General features: G+C 44.5%; 1 long non-coding RNA gene across 1 annotated transcript in view; it reads left to right on the plus strand.

The window, feature by feature from the left end:
* Nucleotides 1-19,681, plus strand: part of LOC140706601 (uncharacterized) — a 43,435-nt gene that overhangs the window by 8,053 nt on the left and 15,701 nt on the right. The window contains exons 2-3 of the long non-coding RNA XR_013544838.1: nt 16,211-16,332; nt 16,418-16,475. This is a non-coding gene — a long non-coding RNA (uncharacterized LOC140706601). The remainder of the gene's footprint in view (nt 1-16,210; nt 16,333-16,417; nt 16,476-19,681) is intronic.

Genomic DNA, 19,681 nt, shown 5'->3' on the forward strand with positions numbered 1-19,681 from the left:
GGGAATCAGGAAAATCACTGCCCACTTTTTGTACTGAGGTCTTCTAGCCAGGGGAAATGGCATTTCTCAACCTTAGAAAAGTTACTTTTTCAATACTGCCAGAATCCCCCAGCCAGCATGGATATGGGCCATGATGGGTGAGGGAGTCTGGGAATTGCATTAAAATAAATAGTGTTTCCATGCTCCGCTTTAGCCACCCATCTGCCTCTCTCCGCCAACCTTTTTTATCCCTTTCACTCGCCGTACTCCCTTGCATTTCATTCTACTGTCAAACCAAGTTTTCCACATTTCTGATATAAGTTGAAAGAAGTGGTTTGTTCAATACTTCCAGTAAGCCTCCATCCTCCCAACCAAAAAAATGAAACCAAACCAAAACCATTAATTTAATCTAGGAGAAACAGCACAAGGACGCCCACTATGGTTCTGCTGAGGCAAGTCCACAGCACTGTTGCCACATTGTTTCCTGTGATGGTCAGGAACCCGCACCGTGCCACCATTTCAACTGCTCATTGTTTGTGTATACTTGGTTTGTCTTTTGGGAAGTATGCCAAAGACACTAATAAGCTGCATCCTGGAAAGCATCTCATCTGAGGGCCTTGAAATAGTGAATGAAAGGAATTACTCAAGTTGCTGTCTAGCTGTGTATATGCAACTTACCACTAATCACTTGGTCTTCTTTTCTTTGTTTAAAGTGCTTTGGTTCACATACTTGGGGTGGTGGTAGAAATAATCCAAGTGATCAAGACTCATTGCACCATAAATGTGTACAGAGGTCATATTTACTAAGTATTTGAATCTGTGCCCAATCAAGGAGAGAGCACATACATTTTAGAACTCACCTAAGTTGTAACAAAGCAGCCAATTTTAAACTCCAAGTTAAAAGCAATCTGGGTTGGGTTGTAATGGGCCAACGCCTTGTTCCAGTGGCTTCAGTCAGATGGAAACTCACACATAACATGGTGAATTCCTCTACAAGTAAGGAAGGATCATTGAATTCATTGCTGAAAACATTCCCCTGGGGCTACACTGACTTGGGCAGGGCAGATTAATGACTGGTCCTAAAGCAAGGGTGGATAGGAAGTAGGTTGAGATCTTGTGGAAGATCCCAGGGTGATCTACTGCAGTTCAATGAGAGTCTCTGATTCCCCTTTGCTTGCCAGTCATAAGTAAAATCACGATTGCTGTTTCGTTTGTCATGACTGGTCTTGAGCGATTTGCTTTTCTCTCAGCTTCAGTGATCCTTGCTTATAAAATGTGATTATATATTGAGTTGTAGTTACTCAGATGTAGGTTTGTATTTGTATATGGAAGTTAATGGGAATGTACACATGGAGTGCTGTAGGTTATTGGTGCCAGACCCCAAGATATCATGATGCACTGGTTACAACTATTGGATGTTGTGACTCCAGTGAAAACAAATTGATAAAGTAAGCCAGGAGTCTGCTCATCCCTCTCTTGGAACATCCAGTGTATAAATGAATTAGACAAAGTTTTAGTGCCTGAGGTTTTAGACAGGGCAGAATAAGTAAGGTTGATTTCAAGACTGTAAATTACAAGGAGGTAACCTATCTCTAATAGTAACAAGAAATCATTAGTCATGCTACACATCAAACACAGTGAACATTAATTAACTGATCCCTGTCATTCCTGAATGCCCATGAAGTAGAAAAGAGGACATTTGATACTAATTCTGGGTTTTCATTTGTCATGTAGTATTTGCACTACTCATGAATTGCTAATAGCCATGCCTAAGCAGGCATTTGGCACATCTCGGTTCCAAATAGGATGCCCATATTAAAGATGGGTAAAGTAAGATGTTTAGAACTGTTGATGGGTTTTGGACAGAGTGCAGGAAACATAAGGTGCAGCAATGCAATCTTGTGTACTGCCCTGTGTATGTGTGTTTGTGTGTGCATACACACACCCTTGGAAACAGGAGGCTAGACAGCAAAGACGGTCAGACAGCTGAACTTATGAATGTCTCTCTTTATGCCTTGCTGTCTCAAAAGCCTGGTGCTGTGTGTCAGGAGGACTGATGCTGCTGACCACAAGCCCGCAGGAGTGGTTTATCTAGCGACACAGCACACCCACTTCCCGGGCTGCTGAGTCAGGCTGTTCCCTTTGCTGCCTTGCGCTCTGTACATTGTGTTCCAGCTCTGCTCGTTGGCACGTAGCCCAGCTCACATCAGCTTCTCACTCTTGTTTGTGTTCTCAGCTTGCACCAAGGGCTGGTTTGCAGCTCAGAAATCCTCCCCCTCCCCACCCCCTTCCTCAGCTTTACAGAGGTGGAGATGGGCGGGGGAGAAGCTGGGGCTGCAATGCCAGGAGGAAGCCCCCCCTTCCTCCTTGCATAAGGATGGGGTAGCAGCCCCGGGATGATGGCCGAGGAGAACAAGCCACCGGTTTCATAAGAGATTAACTCAGGTCATCTCTCCCTGTTGCTGCCTGTATGTTATTTCAGAATGTAAATCATCGCCATCGCCCTGCAGATCTAATGAGGCAAACAAGTTCAACAACATGAGACCCTGTACAAAGCTGACATGCATGACTACAGAGCAGTCTCCTGGGAGACACATGTTTGTCACACACTTACAGTACTACTTTGGCTTGGTTTTCAAGTGCTCCAGATAAAACCTTTTCTCTCTATTATCTGTCCTCTCTTCCACTGTGACAGATGTACACACACACACACACACACACACACACACACACACACACAAACACACACACACACACACACACACACACACACACACACACACGTAGCTTGAGATCATGATCTGTATATTAGCCTTATTCTTGGTCTACCTGAGATTTTTGGCTTGAAACCATATTGTTCCCATGAAATGTTCTAAACAGGTGCAGCTAAAATGTGGAAAAACCCCTTCCAAGCCAGTGGGTTGAAATGATGCAGCTGTATGGACGCTGCATTGACCAGTATTCTGACTGGGAGCTTAGAAAACTGCCTGGGTTATTCTGGAAGCTGGACTGACAAGCAGTAATTTTTCCAAGTTGTGTGTTGACAGTGTATCAGTCAGACAGTCCGTACAGAGGGGTTTTTTTTTTTTTTGTGAAATCATGGCATGGTTCTTCCAGAAATTACTTGACAGTAATTCCTGTTATCCCTTACCAGTGGCTACGGTGGCCAAGCCTGATGGGCAGAGCTGCTGTGTGACTACATTCAGATAGCCACAGTTTGCCCACTGCTATGGACATGGTTGAGATTGAATTCCCATTATGCCTTTTGGGAGGAGGGCCAAATGAGATCCCCTAGAGTGTGTGCGGCTAATGGCATTATGTGCCCTACCACCTGTATGGCTTTGGGCAAGCTGCAAGGTCCCCGAGCACCACCAGAAGGAAGAACTGACAAACTATGTCTGAGTATGTTACACCACATTGGATGTCACTTTTTTTCTACAAGTCCCAGAAACCCCCAGCTACCATGGACCTATAGTAAAAAAATTTAATTACATTAAAAGGGCACTTTTCAAGCTCTAGCTAGGAAGGAAATGGAATGATGCTCTGATATTTGGCTAACATGACAATGATGCAAACGGATGAGATTGGCATTCAATGACACAAATCACGAATGTAAGTCCTACAGATAGTATCATTACTGAGAAAAGTTCAGCAGTAGACAGGTCTAATATTCCAAATTAGCCACATCCAATTCGTGTCTCAGAATGCAGAAGACAAGAGCCAAGCTAATGAACCCACCGGATTGCTAGGAGTGTGTGAAGAGGGTTCACAGCAGTAAAAGAAGCTGAGGAAAAGGGGAAGGTGACCCCCAGATAAAGACGGAGTATTACATGTATGGGGTGGGGAGACGGCAGCAAAACAAAAACAAAAACTACAGTGGTGCCCCGCTAGACAATGATAATCCATTCCACTGAAATTGCTGTTTAGCGAAATCATTGTCTAGCGAAAAGATGATTTAAAGAAAAAGGATGTTCCCTGGAGAAAGGAACCCAGAGTTTGTTGAGAAGGCTCGCAGTAGCAAAGCCACTTGCTGAGTGACTTTGCTCCCATTGCCACCCTGTACGGTGAAGGGCACGGGTCTCACTCTGCATCCTGTAGCCTCATCAGCAGGAAGCTTTCTCCCCCAGATCCCCACTCTCAGTCCTCAAGTCGCAGCCTGGGAGGAGATTGGTACGGTTTGTTACACTCAGGCCGGAATGTACTTTGTGTTACAAGTGGCTTCGGTCCAGGACTCAGAAGCTGGACTTTATTTATACTTCCCTGCTCCAGGCTCAGTTACATCCTGCTGTCAGTTATGTATGTCTGCTTGCTTGTTTCTATCTGTGAGAGGGATGACCTGGCCTTTAAAAAAAAAGAAGAAGAGAAAAGAAAGGGAAAAAGGAAAAGACATTCTGATCATTTTAGGAGCAGAAACCAAACTGACCAGTCTCTGCCGGTTTTCCTTTCCCTGGACAAACCTTCAATTAATTATGATTTAGCAAAGGGTGATAGAATGGTTGCAGGAGGGGCTGTCATTTACTTTAGAGTTGATGTCTGGCTGGGCAAGGGATAGAAGGTAATAAGCTTGGGGAAGTGAGGGCCTCAGGCTGCAACTGGCTCAGAGTGACCTTGGCAATTCAGAAAATCATGGGTGCTCTCTTTCTTCATTAAGTACAGAGATGATACCCAGGCCTGGAAAACACCTGGAACTCTCTCATATATCTTGATTCAAAAAGGGTGAATGACTTCACAGCCTCAGCCTTCAGAGGATGGCTGCGGGGCTAACATCTGAAGAGAATGCAGCACAATGGCTGGAGGCTTTGCAGAAATGTAGAACCAACCCTGGGCAGATTACTGCCTCTCTTTATCTATTTAATTGAAATGTTTCTACCTCACCTTTCTTCCCTTTCTACTTTCCTGTATGTAAATTAGAAACTCTTTTTAAAAAAATAACCCAATTTTTGCAGGACTGTTGGAAAGGTAAATGGAATAGAAAAGGTACCACACTTTCTGAATTCCAAATTACTACATTAAGATATAAACTGCCTTAGTGGGTACATGAAAAAGCCCTTGCGCCCTTGACCTTTGAACTGGGTGTAAAACAAACAAGCACACAGCCACTTATAAGTTATGTGTGACTCTTTTCCTGACATTCATACTATCTTCCTGGCAAGCATAGTAGTGTGCTATAACATCTTAATTTCCATGTTTTCTCTCAAAGGATCTAGCGAACTGTTGTCTGCTGTGATTGCTGGGAATTCACTGTTGCAGTGATCCAAATTCCCACCACAAAATTCTCCAGTTCCCAGAATTCTTTAGGGAGGCAGAATGGCTGTTTAAAACCAGTATATGTCTTACAATTCAATTTGCCCTTAGCTTTCCTATGCTGGAAACGGAAAGGAAGAGTTAGTGCTTCTCTTGAACAGCCCATCTCAGCATGTGCCTTATGCATCCTTAAGGGGTGATCAGAGTATCGCTAGATATTCTCTGTGGTGGCCTGTTTTGCTCTGGATACTCTGTCCAAACCTAAAGGAATAGCTTTAAAAATGCATGTTCCCCAATCTGGTGACCTTCAGACCCTGTGGACTACAAGTCCCATCAGCCCCAGCCAACATGGTTGATGGCCAGGGAGGTTGAGCATTATAGTCAAGACATCTGGAGGGCTCACCCTCTTGGAGAAGTCAATTCAGTAAGAAAACAAATAAACATTCTATTTTGTAGCTGCTCCTGTTAGAAAGTTTTAATGATACATAAAGGCCCAAAATGTATGGAAGGAGGCAAAGTACTGTGCACCCACACCAGCTGTTGAGGGAGCTGGCACTACAGTATCCTTGGTAATCTGTATGTCACTGCACAATTAGAAAGGTTAAATGATTAAAGAAAATGAAGGTCAAGATTCAGGCAGCGGGGAGAGGCGAGCTTGATTTTGAAGGTTTAAACCTTCAAAATTATTTTGCATCCATTTTTGACTCATCTGAATCTCTTGTTTATCATGAATAGAGCCAAGATGAATTTGATGTTGCCAGTAGCTAACCTTCAGTGTCTGTCTATATTGAAAAAAAAGGGAGGGGGATTCAGTGCTGGCAATGCCATTTGTTATGCTCACATGGTTCAAATTTCAGTGCTTTAGTGAAAGTCAAATAAAACCTAGTAAGACAGAGACAAACAAATGAACTAAGGCCAGATTAGATGGGAGGATGCAGATGTGTGACTTGTCTCTACTAGCTTTACATTTGTAAAGCTTTACATTTACTGGGTATGGGGATAACTCAAGGTTGAGGCAGGTTGAAAAGAGTTAACCTTTTCAATGTTTTTGTCCTCAGTGAAAATCCTCTTCCTGTAAAGCCACTATGTACAGTATTGTGCATTTTTTCCCTTTCAGCACAAACAACCACTTGGGAGGCAACTTCCATCAGAAATGTAGCATCCGGGGAAAGTTTAAATTTCACTGCACTGCAGTCCTGATCAACACTAGTGCTCACTGCCATTGCAACAGCTGTTATTTGCAAACAGTGGAAAAGACCAGAGAGTTGCATGAAGCCCCATCATCATGTCTAGTTAAATCTGGTTCCTCTCTCAGCATGGATGGTACCTATGTGCATTTGCCTGGCTGGATAGCTCAGTGGTTTAGGCATCTGGCTGGGGAGCCAGAGGCTGGGAGTTTGATTCCTCACTGTGCATTCCAGAAGAGCCAGCCTGTGTAGCCCTGGGCAATCCCAGGATGTCCCCAGAATAAGCGAACACAAACTACTCCTGTGTGTTCTCTACCTCGAAAGGGTAGTCAGAAATGACTTAATGGCACACAGTTATTCCTATACTTTCCATTGCTGCCTTTGTCTGTTTTGTCCACTGCAATGAGGTCAACAATGGATGGAGTAATTTTGCTGCATTATGTGGAATAACCTGCTCTACTTGTCAAAATCCCTAAAGAGATATGTTGAATGTGCTGGAGGGAGAGAAGCAAATATGACTATATGGCGGGGAGGGGACAACGGAAAGGGTCATGAAATGACAGGACATTCTTATACAGTAAACAGAATTAGAGGCAGCCCAAGCCCTCCCACTTCTAGGGGTGGGAGGAGAAGTGCCACTCTCCATTGCCAGTGCATCTCATAATTATTATTTTCATCAGCGTCCCATTGCCTCAGAGGGTAGGCAGATTCTGTGGAAAGAATGCCCTGTGGTCATATTCAATGCTCTCCATAGAAATAGCCAAGCCCAAGCATCTGGACTTGAAGGGTCCTTCTCTAGAGCCAGGCATGCTTGGTAGGCTGCCCTGAGAAAATGCCTGGGCCGGGTCTGTAGTTCCTGACCACTGCATAGCCCTGTATCTCAAACCACAAGAACCAGACATTAGGAACCTCACTGGCTGTGGAGAGAATGGCTCTCCAAATAGGCGGAGAGAACCTTCCCCCTTGAGGGGGCTGTACTCTTCATTGCCCCTGGTGTTCTAAATCTCAGGCAGGCACCTGATTCTGAAGGAAAAGTCTTAGTCATGCTTAAAAGACTCCATGTTGCAACAGCACTGTCTGTTGGAAGTGCGCGGACAGACTCTTAAAATGTTTCTTGTTTTTCAATGATGCAAAGTAAACTAGTGAAGGCCTTGAGGAAAGAGTTGTGTTGGTAGTTTGCTGTGAACATCAGCTGCCTGAGACATGTCCTGCTGCAGACCTGGACCTCCCATTCAGCAGAGCAAGGCAATCACTTTAGACCACTGATGCTCTGGGGTACAAAGCAGTAGAAAGGTGCTAGAGGACAGAACCTGTGCTCTTCCAGACAGTCTGTTGGCCTCAGATTCAGTGGAGGACACTGTCCCGTCCCTAGTTATGACGTAATATTTAAACTGCAGTCCACTTGAGTTCTGCACACAGAACAGAATAGAACACCATCTTGTCCTTTACCTCCAGAAGCACAGAATCTTGGGCTGTCCTTGAGCTGTTTTACAACTGATCTACCCCTCTTGGATGATCTGCAGTGACTGGTAGCTGCTCTTAAGCTTATGCATGGAGAGTTTTTCCTTGAGCTCAGAACCGTCAGTAGACCAAGCATCTACCACTGAGAAATGGTCCCTCTTCAAATCACAAAATGAGCACACGCCTTGTTTCCAAGAAAAGTGGTCTGAATGCAATTTGCCAATTTCTTTGAAATACATCCATTTGCTAGCTGGGGGAAATGTTGTTCCGCTCACGCATAAAATGGCACACTTGCTTACATTCCTTGAGTGCAAAGATTAAGAATGTGGTCTGCTGAGGAAATCTTTTGGTCAGTGGTTGTGTTTTCTACATCAAATCATGACAGTAATGGAAATAAGTTTTTACTGGGTAGGCTTTTTCCTCACAAATGCATGAAAGAATTAAAATCTGCAGGTATATTGTGGCTAAAACAGGCATAAGTGGTTTTCAACTTCCAGGTTTTCCCCACACAACTCCTACCAGCTTTAGCCAGCATAGCCAGTTGTGAGAGATTATGGAAGATAGCAGCCCCAAAACATTTGGAGAGCCACGGATGCCCGCCTCAGATTAAAGGCTCAGAATCAGTGTGATCATTGAGGCACCTAGTCATCGTCTAGTCGTTTTGTCATGTCGGACTCTTCGTGACCCCATGGACAAGAGCACGCCAGGCCCTCCTATCTTCCACTGCCTCCCGGAGTTGTGTCAAATTCATCTTGGTTGCTTCGATGACACTGTCCAACCATCTCATCCTCTGTCGTCCCCTTCTCCTCTTGCCTTCACACTTTCCCAACATCAAGGTCTTTTACAAGGAGTCTTCTCTTCTCATGAGATGGCCAAAGTACTGGAATGTCAGCTTCAGGATCTGTCCTTCCAGTGAGCACTCTGGTTTGATTTCCTTTAGAATCGATAGGTTTGTTCTCCTTGCAGTCCAGGGGACTCTCAAGAGCTTCCTCCAGCACCACAATTCAAAGGCATCAATTCTTCGGCGGTCATCTCTCACTTCCATACATCACGACAGGAAAAGCCATAGCTTTGACTATTCGGACTTTTGTTGGCAAGGTGATGTCTCTGCTTTTTAAGATGCTGTCAAGGTTTGTCATTGCTTTCCTCCCAAGAAGCAGTCGTCTTTTAATTTCGTGGCTGCTGTCTCCCTCTGCAGTGATCGTAGAGCCCAAGAAAGTAAAATCTGTCACTGTCTCCATATCTTCCCCTTCTATTTCCCAGGAGGTGATGGGACCAGTGGCCATGATCTTAGTTTTTTTGATGTTGAGTTTCAGACCGTTTTTTGCACTCTCCTCTTTCACCCTCATTACAAGGTTCTTTAATTCCTCCTCACTTTCTGCCATCAGAGTGGTATCATCTGCATATCAGAGGTTGTTGATATTTCTTCCGGCAATCTTAATTCCGGCTTGGGATTCCTCCAGTCCAGCCTTCCGCATGATGTATTCCGCATATAAGTTAAATAAGCAGGGGGACAATATACAGCAATGGGTACTAATTTGGCTTCTGCAGATTTCAGTCCTTCCTACTCTTACCTAGTGTTTAACTATATCTATTTCCCCTACTCTGATGTCTTCCCCTATGGAGGATCTTCGCTGGATGATGAGGTATTTCCCCAATTGGAATGCATTAACTGGTTTTCAATGCATTCCAATGTTTTTTTGTTGTTGTTTTTCTTGATGATGATTTTGCTTAACAGCGATTTTCCTGGAACGGATTATCGTCGTCAAGCTAGGTTAATTTTTAAAGTGCTTCTACCAGTCTTTAAAATCTTGAATGGTTCTGACTAATTCATTTGCTAGGTAAAGGTAAAGGTTCCCCTTGACAATTTTTGTCCAGTCGTGTTCGGCTCTAGGGGGTGGTGCTCATCCCCGTTTCCATGCCATAGAGCCAGCGTTTGTCCGAAGACAATCTTCTGTGGTCACATGGCCAGTGCGACTTAGACACGGAACGCTGTTACCTTCCCACCGAGGTGGTCCCTATTTATCTACTTGCATTTGCATGCTTTCGAACCGCTAGGTTGGCGAGAGCTGGGACAAGCGACGGGTGCTCACTCCGTCACGTGGATTCGATCTTACGACTGCTTGGTGTTCTGACCCTGCAGCACAGGCTTCTGCGGTTTAGCCCGCAGCACCACCACGTCCCTTAATTCATTTGCTAGCCCCCCATTTATGTTTCAATCTCTTACCATGTGTGTGTTTTCTAGATTACACTGAAGTCACATTATGTTGGTTTGTCCTAAAATTGAAGAAATTGTTAAATAAAAGAAGCAATGAAATAAAAACACAAAATGTGAAGGCTTAAGGTCTGTGTTTAAATGCTGGAGTAGATGAGCACAAGGCATCCTGAGAAACACAAAACAGCAAAAAGTCACTTGAAATTTCCAGCAGGCTGAAAATGTCACAGGAAGGCAACCAAAGGGTCTGTAGCTGGTGTGTGTGTGTGTGTGTGTGTGTGTGTGTGTGTGTGTGTGTGTCTGTCTGTCTGTCTGTCTGTCTGTCTGTCTGTCTGTCTGTCGGTCGGTCGGTCGGTCGGTCGGTCGGTCGGTCGGTCGGTCGGTCGGTCGGTCGGTCGGTCGGTCTGTGTCTGTGTCTGTGTCTGTGTCTGTCTGTGTCTGTCTGTGTCTCTGTCTCTCTCTGTGTGTGTCTCTCTCTGTGTGTATGTTGACCAATAACTTGGGATTGATGTGCAACCACTCTCAGCCTTCAGTCCCCAGATGTTCTTGGACTACAACTCCTCATTAACACTGGCTATTAGTTTTGTTATTGGTGGGTGATGGGAATTGTAATGCAACAACATCTTTGAGACCAAGATCAGGAAAGGCTGGATTAGTGATTCAACAGCTAATAAACTTCGATCTAGACGGGCAGGGTATAAATTAAATAAATAAATAAACAACCACCCTTCTGGTGGGAAAGTGGAACTAGAGTAATTGTCATAGTGTGGATCAGTGATCTCCTTACAATCCCCCTTAGATAAACCATAGAGTCTGGGAAAGGTGAATAAGCCAAAGAATGCAGTGAACAAAACTGTGTCATTGATGTATCTAATTAATTTTGAATGCCAAATCTGGATGTCCTTTGTGTTTTTGTGCGTGTATCAGTATGGGTGTGTGCGGGTGGTAGCTTGGAACTGGGGCACAGTATGTATAGTTCTGAACAAAGACCATGGAATTTATCAGGAGTCATTCAAGGATGTGATAAGGAGTCCCTGCAACATTTGGAGAACAGAGCTTAATTGCATTTCCCCCCTCTACAGTTGCTTGTATATGTTATCTTTTTAATATTTGGGATATTATCACTAGAACAACCAGGCCAGCAATACAGAAACAAGGACATGTTATCTCTTCTGTGGTTTTGCAACTATTACTGCTTCTCTCTTAATCCAGTTGATTCAAAAGACTACGCCAATTTTACAAGAGCGTAAAATGAAAACAGTTCATTAGGAGCTCAGGGTTTATGATGACACAGATTACCCATATACTGATTCACTTCAGGCAACGGCACATAAAGTACTCTTTACATTGTCACCAGTAAATATTTGGGATGGGGAAGCAGGAACAAACTCGTCACTCAAGTTTCCTCCTGAAAGCTTGCGCCACACAGCTAAAAACATCTCTCATTATAAATGCAGCCCACTCATTTGGGAAACGAAATACCGCAAGTCCCTCCTTACACTCCTCTAAAACTGTCTACAGAAGGGAAAGAATGCAGGCTCAGGCGTCTGAAAGTCATTTTAGCCTGTTCCCTTAATCCCTTTAAGGTAGTACATCCTGTCCTCATTTTACTGACAGCAGTAGAGTCATGTAAATGCCTAACGGGGCTACACCTCTCCAAAAACCCCGGAGTTTCCCTAATGCGAGAGAGAGGACGGTAATTGCAAATTGTTTAGACTGGTCTCTATTGTAGCTCTTCCCTTGTCATCTAAAGCAGCTGCACCCAGAGCTTACAACTGGTACAGAATGTGCTAAGAGTAGGCCGGCTATTGTGTAACTCTGAAGCTCCGCTAGCTGTAAACACTGCCTATACCCACTGACGTGTGTAGGCCTAAGTTCCATGGAGGGCAGTTGCTGCTGCTGTCAGCGGCGGCAGTTCACTCTGCCTTAAGCCACTCCCCATTGTAAACTTCCAAAACATAAAGGCTTCTTGCGCAAACAAGAACATACTCTTCCTCCCCCTCCCCACTCCCCCCTTTTTGGGTTAAAACTTGGCACGCAGAGATACCAGCCTCAGAACAAATATTTTTAGAAAAATGTACAAGGAGAGAAGAAAACAACATTGGTTGTGCCTGCATGAGGCAATACTTTCTCCGGTCTATGCATCTGCAAGAGGCATCCAGTCAGCGTCCGTTTAAAACCAGCAGGTTTCTTTCTTTTTTAAAAAAAAAGTGGGGCAGGGAGAGGCTGGGGAACTACGGGGGCATTCAAAAACAATCTGTAGATTTAGTCCTTCTATGGTAGAAGCACAGGCATTTGCCAACCTATCTGGAAACATGGCTTGTCAAAGGTGTATTGATCTATTTATGATGGTATGCAGTGTTTTAAATATCCAGGCATGGATAAATATGAACCAACTGCCCATGGCCTTCTGAACCCACTGATGTTTCAGTTAAATGGCATATGCCTGATTTAGTGTTGGATGTAGTTCAGGCCTTCTGTCTGTGTTGATTTCATACAGAGATGAACAGGCTGCTGCTCAGCCTAGGATGGAAAAAATCCTCTACAACAAGTAGCCCCTAAGAGATTACCCCTGAGGGAATGTGGGCATTACCTCAGAAAAGCCTGCCTACTCCTGTGTAATTTGGTTCAGTGGGTACTCTGCTGTTGTGCTTATGCCTGTGGTTGTTTTACTTCACTTAGCAGCTGCAGTTGGCTACCACCATGCCTTGAATGGCTAAATTAGGAACACATGATGCTGCCTTATATCGAGTTAGAGCAGTGGTCCATCTGGCCCATTGGTGGCTTCCCAAGGTTCAGCCAGGATTCTTTCCCAACCTTCCCCAGAGATCCCAGGTATTCCTGCTGGTCTCCCATCTCAACATCAACCAGGACAAACCCTATTTAGCTTCGGAAATCAGATGAGAACAATGGGTGTGGCATGGCACGGTGCCATCCTACTGAAGTTCCCACCTTGTAAAATGAGGGAGATGCAAGGTCTACTCAGGGATTTGCCTGAGCTCATGATGGGTTAAGTGTGTTTTGATTACTTGGGGATTCACTTCAGCATCATCCTGAATCTCCACATGTACGTAGCAGCATTAGAAACATTTATGAATTCAGTGCAAGGTCGAAAGAGGCCTCTGTAGGCAAGTTTATTCAAACACCCTTAGAGAATCCTCTTTGCATTCCAGGCTCACATGAAGATCTATCACACATCTGGGTTGTGGAGACATGCCAGGTAGTGTAGATGTTTACCTATGTCCCCACCAAATGTATACCCTCAAAAATCCACCTCACACAAATTTAGCACTTTTGGTTGGGCAGGGAACCCCTCCACTAATTCCAGCTGCAGATGATCCCTATTGTGTTCACCTTGCTAAGTCCAGTTCATCACCTTGCAACCATCCTCTACTGGAGGGCCATACTCGTTGTTCGCTGAACAGACCCTTCTAGTGCTCGTGCACTTCTGGAGCCCACAGCCACCTTAATCTTACTATGAGGCAACAGAGTAGGAATTTATGAAGGTTGCCCATATGAAGAGCACTGAAATTCTGGAAACTGATTTCCATCAGGATAATTATGTCTATGTCTGACTCATTGCTAGAATTAACTGGAATGATGACACCACTGTATTCCCTCAGTGCCCGGCAAGTGTACAGGAGGTCAAGGGCAGTGCTGATATCCCTATTTTTGAAACTCTGGTGCTGAGGTGTCAGACCAGCTACCTGTAGCAGGCTACAGTCCTCTCAGCATACTTCAGGAAAACAGGGCAGCCAAGAGCAGAAGGGAGGCCCCAGGTGGGAGAAGGGAGGCAGAGGCTGAGGAGCCTCGCCTGGGAACTGGGGCAGAGACCAAGCCAAGTTGACAGGACCTGGTCTTAAAGGAGGAGGAGAAAGAAGAGGGAGGCTTAGACTTGTCACTCTCTGCAGACTCTGAAGGGGAGAAGAGGATAAAGGCAGCAGAGGAATCGGGTGCCCATCTTCTGTGTCCTTGAAGAGGACCAGTTGCTAGAACCCCTAAACTGAGGAACAGCCCCCCTTCTGGCCTACAAAAGGACAATGGCACAGGGGAGATGTGCCGCTCTTCATCCCAGCAGCTCTGACAAAACCCCCTGGGTCCTGAGACAATCCCCTGGGAATTCCAACCCAGAGAAGGCATTGGTGGAAGAAGTAGCAGAAGGAGTGACATCACCAGAAGTAGGATGAGCACAGAGGATATGGGAGTCTGCAAAGGCATTACTGGCCCTCCTTAAAGCTGGTTGCAATCAATGTGGAAAACTAAACTCCAGCCATGGACTGTGGGCTGCACCAACTCGGTGACTGGAACTCAGGCCTGGGTGAAGACTGGAACCAGTGGGGAGCTAGTAGAGTGAACTAAGCCCTGTAGATTGATGGAGAGAACCATGGACCCACTCCACCCCTTAGACCATTTCAAGTAGCAGTAAGAGTTTGACTTCATGGAGCCCATGGTAGAGGAGAAACACACCCACCCCCCACCCCACTGTCCCTATCCTAGATAGAGGTGTTGGCTGTCACACAGATGTTACCTTTTCTCCCAGACATCTCAGAGTCCCAATTCTACTACACGTGGTATCCCCTTGCAGTGCCCTGTGGTGATGTGAGGAGGGTGGGCCCAGCAGTAACTGAAACCCCAGGTTCAAGCTTTAGGCTGGACCCACCTTTAAGAATGGGGAGCAAGGCAAGGAGTGTCCTGATTTCCCGGGACATGCCAGCAAACCTACTGTGGACTGCAGCAATAGGTGGCACCACTGATACGCTTTCCTCCCCCTACTTACCCCTTTTTAAAAAGTTGAATAGCCCTAGATGTAGTTGTGAGCCGCTCAGAGTAGACTATGTCTAGATGGGCGGCATATAAATAAATAAATAAATAAATAAATAAATAAATAAATAAATAAATAAATAAATAAATAAATAAATAAATAAATAAATAAATAAATAAATAAATGTATGCTGGGTGCAGTGAGGGATAAGACTCATGAGACCTGAGTTCAAATCCCTGCTCAGCCATGGAAATTCAGTGGGAGGGTGGAACTGGTAAAATCACACCTTTAATATCTCACTTATCTTGAAAGCCCTATTAGGGTCATTATAAATTGGTTCCAACTTGACAGCACACAACACACAGGCTGCAGCCAGCTCCTCCAAAAGCCTCTGCTGATGGCCCTTTGGCTTCCAACATAAGGTGACAGGGAGCAGCTTAATCCCAAATCAGATGTAGCTGAGCACTGTCAACAAAGACTGGCAGCAGCTGCCCCTGGTTTCAGGCAGGCATCTTTCCTACCTGGAGAAGTCAAAAGGCCTAAACCTGGAAAATCCTGCATGCAAGCCATTTATAGGACCAATGAGCTTTAAGTGACAAAGCGCTGCAAAAGGATGCTATGGCAAGATCCGAAGGAGTGCAGGGAGAGGTCAGCTGTTAGAGTTGCCTAGCACAATGTTTCTCCACTTAGTGAAGGACCTTTAAATAGTATTGTTGTCATTTTAAAGTGGTGATGTTCTGCAATCATCAGCATCAGCAATGGTGGGGGTGGGAAGAATGCCGGCACTTGCCCAAGCAAGCTGATGCTAGGTCTGGAAGCTTGTCTGTGGCATTTGCTGTAGAGACATCTTGCCTCAGAATCCAGACCATTCCTCTTAGCTGCCACCAGTAACAGCTGTTGGTAGACCTCACCTCTTCTGTCTAAATGTCTGGTCCTTTTTAAAAGCCACCCTTAGCTACCGGTTGTCATCAAACCTTCTGACAGTGAATGCAGAAAATTATTGTATTGTGTGAGAGACATTTCTTTGTAAGGCTGGCTGAATCATTTCCCATTTTCCAGCTCTGCAGACATGTGGAACTGACTGAGTAACTGGGCGAGTGAATGGTTTTGGAGAAATGGCTCAGCACGCAGTGTGGCATCGCATGGCAGCATAGGCTGGGTTGGGACTGAGGATTTTTGAAAGGGAGAAGTTCATCTTTGAACCTTAGGCTGTAGCATGGATTTGTTCTCAATGTGTTGTCTTGACCAGGTCAATTGCCACCATTTAGCAGCACTCTGTAGGCAGCCAAATGAAAAACTTAGCAGCAGTGCCGACGGAGAAGCAAGAGTCCTTTACATTCACCTTCTGTATTTGTATTCCAGTCTAGGGTGGTCACCATCTTGTTTGTACTGACAAAAAAGAGGATATGGAGCACCGAAAAGAAGAGATACATTTATATTCCGTGTGCATATCATACAGTATAGATGCCAGTTCTGAAATGATGGTAATGTCTATAATGTAAGTAGAAATACAGCACAACTCTTAATAGCACAGAAAGCTGTGACTAAATGAGCTACATGTCTCTGCAGCCTGCTGTCCAGATGCTGACTATTTGAGACCTCTGCTGGGAAAGCTGCAATGGAACAGGTAAGAGAGCCAGTTAGGGAGTCAAGTGGAGACGTATTTCTTTCAGTTGGAGAGAAATTTGCTCCCATTTAGTTTGTTATCTGGAACTCAGGGCAGAACTAAAAGTGATACCAGCTTCACCATTAGAAAGTGATAAAACATTTTCCCTCCAGAGTATGACATTCAAAGCTACCTTGCTGGAGCAGTAATACTTGCAAATGAAGGCTGTGTTTAGCTCTTAATAACCAGAAAACGAATGTAAGTTGATTTGCATCTTATGGGTCCAAGGAAACTGCAGCCTAGAATAAGCAAATGTTGCTCGGTTTTTAAGGGAGCTCTGCTTCGAATATGATCAGCTGACTGTATCATATGTTTTGACCTTCAGACTCTACTTTGGCATGGCAATTATTTTCCTAACTCTTACACTGGCCATGCTGGCTGGTGGATTCTGAAAGTTGTACTCCAAAAAGACAACTTTTCCAGACTCTAGTTTTTTTTATATGGGCAGTCATTGTTGTAAGTGAAACATTTCCTGCACTGCTGTTATGTTATATATCATGGGTATCGTTGAGGTACCTGTGAGAGTCAAATCACGAGATCTATTGCAATGGTAGCAGCCTCATTGCTGACCCATGGGAAATTTAGAGAGCCATCATCTTTTCACAAATTCATTTCCTAGTAAGGGTCCTACCAAGGAAAATCATTTAAATATGAAACATAGCCAATTCAGACTGCTAGGTCTTTCAGAATGTTCCTCGCCAGATCTGCTTTCCCACCTATAAAGATTCTGTGACTGGCTTAACTGGTGTCTCTCATTCCTAATGAGAGCATCATATTAAGTATTTGGGGAAAATACTGATGTGTTTAGTCATGAGTAGGGGGAAGATTTCTATGACATGTCGCATTTTCTCTGCAACCTACATCTGAACCCATAAGCAAGTTCAAACATGTTTATGAGTAATCTGGTCTTTCTCGCCAGATTACTTATAAATATGTTCAAATCTACCCATAAGCTCAAACACAGGTTGCAGAAAAAAATAACATGTCATAGAAAATCCTCCCCCTAAAGACAAAAGAGAACATCTCCATGCCCACTACACTGTTGCTTGTTTTTTTAAAAAAATAATTGTTGTGGTGAAGCAAGGCTGCTAGAGAGCACCTTGCTAGGAAGGACGCAAAGGTTGGAAAAATCCTCCTCTGAAACCACCCATCACAGAACACTCCAGTTTATATGGCCACTAGCCTCACTGGCTAGAAGATTCCGGGAGTTACTGACCAAAAAAGGACATTTTTAAAGCTCTGGTGTGCATCTGATTACATATATATTTGGCTCTTCAAGCCTATGTACTGGTCTGGCTCAGAGTTTTGCTGCCTCAGGGAAAGGATGAGATTGCACCCCTAACTGACAACCCGAATATGTACAGAAGCTGACTGGATCAGCCATTCAATCTTCCTTTAATGATGGTGATGGGTAATACCCTTCTCCACACCCCATGTCCAGTAGGCTAGTTTAGGGGCCGAAGACAGATTGTGTGGCAGTGCAAGAGCTGCCCTCCAAGTGAAAGGCACAGCTACAGATTTCATGAGGAATGGCTGGGAGACTACCACTGCTTTCCCCCAGCTGCTGTTGCCTAAAGCTGTCACCCCTCCCTCTGCCTAAGGTCATAGCTGGCCTTCACTATGAACTAAGGAAGAGTCTTAGGGGTGCTGCTAATCAGAAAGAGGTTGTTTTGGGTAGTGGGGTAGGGCTAGGGTGGGGATTCCTCCTCCTGCTCCTATTCCATGAGTGATTGGCTGCCTTTTACTCTTGTGTCCTCCTGCAAACCCATTAAAACATGATGGCATGTGTGTGTCAGAATGGCATGTGTGTAGATGTGCATTTACCTCCAAATGTCTTTTTAGAAGTCCTGATCAACCAGTGATCTGTCATAGTGCTGAACTAGGAAACCAACAATTATTTTCTTATGTTGCCTAAGAGGGTGGCAACCTTAGGGGTACGAACCTACAGGAAGTAATGCTGAACCATCACACCCCACCCCACTGTAAGACATGAACCTCAGTGTGCTCAAGAGCACATACTCAAGAAGCGAAAAAGGCATTGCTAGTGAAATCGCTGTAAGAAAACTGTAGCCCCTACTGTCCGTGTAAAATGTAATGAAGGCCCATGAAAAAAGCCCAGGTTTTAGTCACAATTTGCTTTACCTTATGCAGGTGACAGAAGATAGATCAAAATAAACAGCAACAACTGCATCTCAAACTGCATAATATTTTGTAGAGTAGTTGAGCCATGAGTTGAAGATGGACAAAGAGGTCCAGGAAATCAAACAATAAAACCCTGTTAGGGTGCAACAACACAGTGGGAAAAAATGCAAATAGATGCGCTGTTAAGTTGCACCTGGGAACTTGGGTTTCCCTAGTGGAATTCTCTTTAACTATTTGCAGGAGGCACAGCAGAGGTAACTTAACAAGCTGAAAAGAAGTGGTCATTAACAATTTCCTTGTTCTCTGATGACTCCTCACTCTTCCCCTCCCCTGGTCTCCTAGGTCTCTTAGCATAATGGCACTAAGCTTTTAAAAAAACAGAAAGAAAGAATAAGAATGGGAAGGAAAGAGGCAAACAAGCAGATTTGGGGACCAGGTTTGAGGAGAGAATTCAAAGACAGCCAGTTTCCTATCTGTTGTCCTGCCTCATTGCTGCTGTAGCTGGTTGGAATGGCTTGAAACACACCAGCAACAAATCCCTCCATAGAAGGATGCAACTGTATGCATCAGTGCCAGCAATCATATCCCATGAATTGTTGCAAGTGCATTCACTTGAAGAAGAAAAATGTAGAACCGCCGACAGCAGAGAAAAAAAAATCAGTTTGGAGGGAAAACTCTGTGCTAATTCACATTGGTTTGTACATCAAGTAGTCAATAGAATATAATACAAGGCTGACCATCTTTGTCCCAGAGTAATTCACATACAATTTGCCAATGTAATTACCCCTCCTTAGTTCCTGTTCATATTTGGATAAGGGGCAGAGTTATTTAAACAGCTGAGGAGGGGGAGGAATAGACCTTCAGGGACCAATCAAGTATATTTATTGAAACAAATGGCCCATCTGAATGAACCTCAGGCTGTGGAAAACTAAAGTACAGGATAGGACCTTCGGGAAATGTTCCTTTGCAAGTGTCCAATCACATACATACTTAGAACTTACTGGCTGAAGAACTTGGGGACTTGA

This window comes from Pogona vitticeps, chromosome 4 (assembly GCF_051106095.1).
Source record: "Pogona vitticeps strain Pit_001003342236 chromosome 4, PviZW2.1, whole genome shotgun sequence".
NCBI lineage: Eukaryota > Metazoa > Chordata > Lepidosauria > Squamata > Agamidae > Pogona > Pogona vitticeps.